The sequence below is a fragment of the Emys orbicularis genome, chromosome 9, assembly GCF_028017835.1.
Source record: "Emys orbicularis isolate rEmyOrb1 chromosome 9, rEmyOrb1.hap1, whole genome shotgun sequence".
In the NCBI taxonomy this organism is placed as follows: domain Eukaryota; kingdom Metazoa; phylum Chordata; order Testudines; family Emydidae; genus Emys; species Emys orbicularis.
In genome coordinates, this window is record NC_088691.1 from 51,841,681 (window position 1) to 51,848,935 (window position 7,255).

A 7,255-nucleotide genomic window follows, 5' to 3' on the forward strand; every position below is an offset into this window, starting at 1 on the left:
AAGAGCTGGCTATTCCTTTTGGCATCAGAAAGTCTTAATTATCTTCAAGAGGACTCATCTTGTGTCCTGAAGGCAGGCTAGAGGAAAATGTATTGATACTCAGATTTACACTGAACTACTAGAGGTACTTCAGTTAACTCCGTGTGATGGGTAATTAATTCTGTCCCTTCTAGTCCTGGTGAATTTCCTGATCTCCACTACGTAGCTGTCGTTGAAAACCCTCTCAGGCACGAAGGAAGAGCATGTTAAGGCTCTAAAGATATTAATATTTATCTGCTTTTCTTATTTGTCATCTGTCTGTCTGATATGGTCAAAGACAATTACTGACAGTACCTTGCCACAAGATATTGCTTGCTTGCTTACTGTCTATGGGCTGAATCTGCTCCCATTAATTGCAGTGGGAGCTGGATCAGAACTCACATTAAGCAATGCATCAGTAACATAAAGGGTTTTCATATAGGGGTTATTAGTAGTTCTGTGGAAGCAAAACTTTGTTTCTTTCACTTGCCTTTCTTCACTAGAGACCAAATTATATTTTCATACAGGCAAAAATAAGGTTGATTGGTGGCCTGAGCTCATTCCCTAGGGGCTGCTTATGTTCCATAACAAATCCAGGGCACAGTTTTGTATAACTGGTGGTATCCTCTTAAGAGAGGGACTAGTGGGAGGGGTTATAGGTCAGATAAGAAGTGGATTGGCTGAGCTATATGGAAGCTCAGGACTAGGGGACAGATTGTTCCTCATGTCAAAAACAACTGTGCAGAGGACTGGAAAGTTTGGGAGGATCCTCCCATGCAATTTGCACCCAACTTTTCCATTAGTGGTTGAAGCAATGAGGGATTCACCTTTTCAATAGGACAGGGTTTTCTGCCTCCACGCACCATGAACTACATGGATCCTGGGTAAACTAAGAGCTCTGTGCGACTGTTAATACTGCCTCAGGCTGTGTTAGCTTTCAGGAGGATTCTTTATTGGTTATAATAGAATCAGAGAAACGTAGGGCTGGAGGGGACCTCCAGAGCTCACCTCGTCCATCCCCCATGCTGAGGCAGGGTTACGTATATGATAACTATGATGCATGTATGCAATAGTGTGCCCAGCACCTAGCCATCCCACTATATTCCCGGCGCATGCACCCACACATCCTCACCTCCAGTGGCTCCAGGTGATAGCTAGAGGCAGGAAGGTGGCACTCCCCCCCATTACGCATGGGCACAGGGAGACCCATGTCTGAATGGAGCCTCCCTGTGCACATCACCCAGACACAGTAGGGCCTGGAACGGAACGGGCTGTGATAAGCACATTGTTAGTGTGCAGAGCCATAGCTGTGTAGTGGCTCCTGCAAAGCATCTCCAAGCACTCTGCCTGGCTCCAGCCAGCTCTACGATGCCCTCACTATCACTTGCCCTACGTTCTCACCTACAAAATGAGAGGGCAGAGAAGACAACGTACCACGAAGGCCATTCACTCTGGGTTGCTGCGATCTGTCGTTTCCATTTCCATCGCTTTGAAAACCTACATAATGACAACCATGGGCATGAGAGTCAGACAATATCATTCATGGGTGCTGGGTAGCATATCTGATACCAGCTAGTGGGAAGATCACATCAGGCCCACTCCTGTTCCCACTGAAGACAGAAATAAAATTTCTGTTGACTTAGCTGAGACAGGACCAACTCCATGATGAGGAGACATCACTCAGCTAGGTATTATTTACCCAAGAGGACTCATAGAAGAACTGTTGACCCATGAGAATGGAAAAAGTTTCTTTGAAAAATGCCAGTCCAATATGTTCCTTGCTATTTCTGTTTTTGTCCTCCAAACTCAGACTCTTTTTCTACTTACTCCTGCAATCAAAGAGTAATTTATGACATCACAGTCAATTGCAATGAGAATGGTGAATATATCACATGTTTAATATTATGGACTATATTCATCCCTGATGTAAATCCACTGACTTCAAGAGGAAGTCTTTATTTTTCCCAGCCATGGCCCTGTTTTAGTTCCCAAACTCTTCCTGATTACTCTGTGTGTTCATTTAAATGTTAGACAAATCCCCTCCCAAAGTAACATGTTGCAGGGCTGTCCAAGGAGAATCTCTCACTAGAAAAGTTTGAAAATCATGATGGTTCATGGTGGCTCACCTTGAAAGTAAGTTCTAAAGCACTTTAGAGATCAGCAGCAGGGGAACACTACTACTGATACTAACTCTTCATCCATAGACCCCAAAGTACTTTACAAAGGAGGTCAGTGTCATTATCCCTATTTTAGAGACTGGGGAAACTGAGTCACAGGGCGATGAAGCAACTTGCCCAAGGTCACCTAGCAGGCCAGTGGCAGAGCCAGGAATGGAATCTAGGTCTCCTGAGTTGCAGCCCTGAGCTGTATCTGTTAGGCAACACTGCCTTCTTAGAGGCTATGACATCGTTTATGAAGAAGAGATATGCCACTAGAGTTGGTCAAGATTTCTGAACAGATATTTTCAACCAAAAAAGAAAGATTTTCATTTGGATCGAAATTTTACAGTTTATCAACAAAAAATGGAAATTGAAAACTGAAATAATTTTGGTAAAATGTTTTGGCTTCAGTAAAAATGTACAGTTTTCAAAAACAAAAGTTTTACCGAAATGAATTTTCAAAGCCCTGAAACTTTTCAGCTTTCTATGGCAAGTTTTCATTGATTTTTTTTTTTTTTTTCATTTTTAGGGTTATTTGGAGAAATAAATCACACTCAATTTTTAAATAACCCACGAAAAATAAATTGGCATTTTCTACCAGGTCTACCCACTACCCAAATACTCCCTCTAGTAGCACCATTAATCTAAATACAAGAGAGTTCATAGAAGGAAGTTATCCAGCTATTACCCTCTCATGGGAGTGAGCTAGTGCCAGGAGTAATTAGTTCCTGGACTTCCTAGCCTGAACAGTTGCTACCCATCCCTTCCTCCTCTGCCCTGCCACCTATCCACTGATCCCCGTTCCTCCATATAAAACTGCTTTCCATGCTCAGTCTCCCCTCCTCTTGTTTGTGTCCCCAGAGCTCCTGAGCCTTTCTTACTCCCTTTGCCTGCCTACAATGGTTAAGCCAAAATGGCTTGGAGAGCTGATTTTGCTGTAATTTTGCAGAGCAAATCCTTCTGGAGCATATCATTGCTGCTTGAGGTGGGCAGACAATTCAGGGGTAATTGTAGTTGCTGGAAAATGTTTTAGTCAAAAATGGCCCTTTTTAATAAAATGAAATGGTTTCATTTTTCAATATCTTCCATCTCCCCCCAACGAAAACTGAAAACATTTTCAGTTATTGTTTCAGTTTTCTTCACTTTTCAGTGAGGAAAAAAGGGGGAAGAAAGAAGAAAGCAAACTGGGAACCCAATTTCAGAACCAAACATTTTTTGGAAAATTGAGACTTCTCAGTAAAAAAAGCAGTACATTTTTTTTTTAAAAATGGTCTTTTTTGAAAACATTCAAATGAAAATGTTTTCAAAATTTCCAAGCTCATCTCACCCCCACCAGCTCTGTAGGAGAAGGCTGAAAAGCAGTTGGAGACATTGGTGCTGGTGTAGGCATGAAGTAGACAGAAATCAACTGTAGCTAAAGATTAGATTAGCCACCTTTAGATCCACCTTTTCCTGTCTTTTCTTCAGTATCTATATAGCCCCAATCACCAAAGTCTGAAATATAGTTAAAAGAGGTTGGGATTAAACCAGATTGCAGCAATGGAGTGTTTGCTCTTTTCAGCTTTGCAGTGAGGGGAGGTTCTCTCTGTTGTCTGCAAATAGCCCATGATTTCCAGGGTTCCAAAAAGAGCATGGAAGATCCCCTGAAGGGATAGGAGATAGGCCAAGGGGATTGTCACAAACCGTAACTATAAATGGCTCATGGTGATATTCTTTGCAGACAAAGTATGCACACACACACTAAAATAAGACCATGTTGCCCTATGCATCGTTTTGTGGTAGCCACTAATTTGGGATTAAATAACTGAAGCACAGTCAGTTCAACCTGCTCACTGCTTTGCCTTGTAAATCTAATGCATTTTCGTAAACCTTTTGGCAGTGTCTCACACTATATAAAATGTTCCATTGTAACAGGGCATGTGTAAACACAGTCCTCGGAATAATAGCCACATGCCGCTCCATGGGTGTGCCACACAGGTGCCGCACCCTGAGTCACCTGCAGTGTGTGGTATGCAACATGCAGAGGCTCTTGTTCATTAGACAGGATCAATAAAACTAAATTCAAACTGGAAAATTTTAGAGGGGAATTTGCAGGTTTGGGTTTTCATTGCATGTCTTTAAGTTAGGGGGGCAAAAAAGAAAACCCCAAAACCTGGTGTTCTTTCCCAAGAGCTGATGGTTCACCTCTCATTCTACAACTCACTTGCAGCTTGGCTCTGCATGCATTGCAGCTGCACCCCTCCACTTGAACAACTGCAGATATTGCTTTACCTTGGCTGTGGTGCGAGGCACTGATTTCCGTCTGTCTGTCTGTCTGCACCCTTTGCACTGTCTTCCTCTTCTGAGGGCGAACTATGAGAAGCATCTCAATTGTTACTGCACTGGCGTCTTTTTTAAACTCCACGGTACCCATCAGAGCATTGCCACCGCTTCCTTCTTCACCCAGACCTGCTGCTGCTGCTGCAGAACTGGCAGTGTTTATTTTCCACTCTTGGAAAGGCAAATGCTCCCCCTCACCCAAAACGAACTCTGCACACACACAAATAACGTGTGCCCGACCCTGCTCAAATGCACCATTACTGCCCTGCCAAAATCTACCCTAATGAATAGGTTACAAGTCACCTTTGAAAGGAAATCCCAGCGGGGATCCATTTCCTAAATCTGAGGAAGGAGCCACATTTCAGAGGGAGAGTTCTAGTTTCAGGACAAGCGCTCCTCTCTCCTTTCCCCTCTCTCTGCCCTTTCAGATTTAAGCACTTGTCTACCCTCAAATCCCCCTACCAGCACTGTTATGCTAGAGGAAATTCATTCTGCAACACTTGCAGTTCTTTAAAAGGATGCCTCTCTGATTCTCCTCTGCCACACCCAAAGTGGAAACTTTAAAACACGGCTTAAAAAAAAATCAATGGCTTAAAAATAAAAAATAACAAAAGGAGTGATGAGGAAGGTGTGCAGTTGTGAACAAAAGCCTGTGACTTTGTGTCCTGGGGTGAAGGTTGGTGTAAAGTGGGCCGTAACAGCCATTTTCAGGGGGAACAGCGCTTCCAAAATTGATTAATAAATAATCCTAACAAATTAATAAATAATCCTAATAAATAAATAAAGAGAGGTCTGCCCTGAAAAAAACAGACACTCCTTTAGAGGCAACAAATGGATCTCCCCACCAATCGGCATGAAGGACATGGTCTCTGAAATCTGTAGGTGCCAGAAAACACTAGCAGCAAAAATCCTGCCTCAGCTGAAAGTCTCATAGCCCACAAATAGGGTAGGAGAGGGAGTACAGCGGTCTGGTTTAGCAATTAACAGCAACCCTGTTTAGCTGGCCCCTACTATTTGTACAAGGTGCTGGATTAGAAATCCTTTCTAATTTTATCTTGGGCCTCCATCCTGTCACAGAGCTGCCAGCTGAGGGATGTTTGGCTGGTGGCCTCAGGGGAATTTTAACACCTGTGGGTTGACGGACTCTCTCCGGCAGTTACACAATTTTGCACGCTTGCAGTACTCATTCATCATGCTGATGCCAGCCCATGGTACTGACACAGGGGATAAAGCTATGTCTAATGGTGTTTACTTTTTGGTGTCACTAGCTCTAATCGCTGTTGGAATTTTTGGCAAATGGAGGTTTTTTCCCCTCCAATGATTCTGGGGTAAATTTGCTGCTCCTTAATCTATAGACAGGGAGCTAGTACTGCTGACTGGTGTTAGCAGAGTGCACACAGGTACACCTCCCACCCCCGATCTACAGCCCCTACTGTGAGCTACTGCCAAGGCACAGGTAGCCAACAGGCAGCCAACCTTCCCTACAAACCCAGCGGGATGCCTCTGCTCAGCAGATCCAGAAATAGCATGCGTGGCTCTGTGCATGCTGCCTCTGCCCAGCCTTGCCACTGCCCCCTTAGTAATCCACATGTACAATGCGCTCAGTATTTCTGGGATGTTCTGATGCCCACACTCCCCTGTTCAATACTTCAGTTCCAATTTGGAGCCTCCCTGCTAGCAGAGGAGCAGTCACGGGTCAGGGCAAGGGTTCTCACAGGAAGGAACAGATGGTTTTAGGGCTATTGCTTTGTAACCCACCTTAACACAGTATGGTATGTGGGTCTTTGCCTGTCCTGGTGTCTGGACCCCATAAGTATGCTACTGTTTCCATCTAGGGGGAATCAGCTCTTTAGCTTAAGCAGCAGCAGCATGTGCCTTTAGATTCAGAGGTTCCTGCTGATGACCCATCCAGCGAGGTGTTACAGTTGAAAGGAAGGAAAAGAAGGGCATGGGAGATTCAGAAAAGCACTCAAAGTTCTGGCGGCTCAGGCAAACATAGCCTCCAGTCCTTCGGTGGCTCACCCATCTGTGTGTCAGGTCCTCTGAGTTAATGAAACTCTCCTGTGTCCATCATTCTAGCAGCTCCACTGTCCTCCTCTCAGCTGGTGTCGCCACCTTGGAGCCCTTTTCTACTCTCTCGTCTGCCACCCAGGGCCGGCGCTTCCACTAGGTGACCCTAGGCGGTCGCCTAGGGTGGCAGGATTTGGGGGGTGGCATTTTGCTGCCCTCAGCGGAAATTCGGCGGCGGGGGGTCCTTCCACTCTGGGTCTTCGGCGGAAATTCGGCGGCGGGTCCTTCACACGCTCCGGGACCCGCCACCGAAGTGCCCCGAAGACGCGGAGCGGAAGGACCCCCGCTGCCGAATGCTCAGAGGAGGAGCACTGCTGCCTAGGGTGGAAAAAACCCTGGCGCCGCTCCTGCTGCCACCACATCTAGGCTGTCAATCCTGGTGCTTTTTTCCTGCACAACATCGCTACAAGTACCCTTTCTTCTCCATTTTGCTGTCTAAATCCTTCACCCAAGCCTTGGTCCTGTCTCCTCTAGACTTCTCCTCTCTGGCCTTCTTGAACATCACCATGTCCCCCTACTGCCCAGCCAAAATACTCCTGGTAACATCATCATCTTCCTCACCATCTACTCTGCACATCTCACCCCGCTTCTTGCATTCCCTGGCTCTCCACATCAGATTGAAGCTCTTCATATTTGCCTTCTCTACTGCATAAAACTTGGCTCTGGCCTATACTCCTCCCCAACACCTC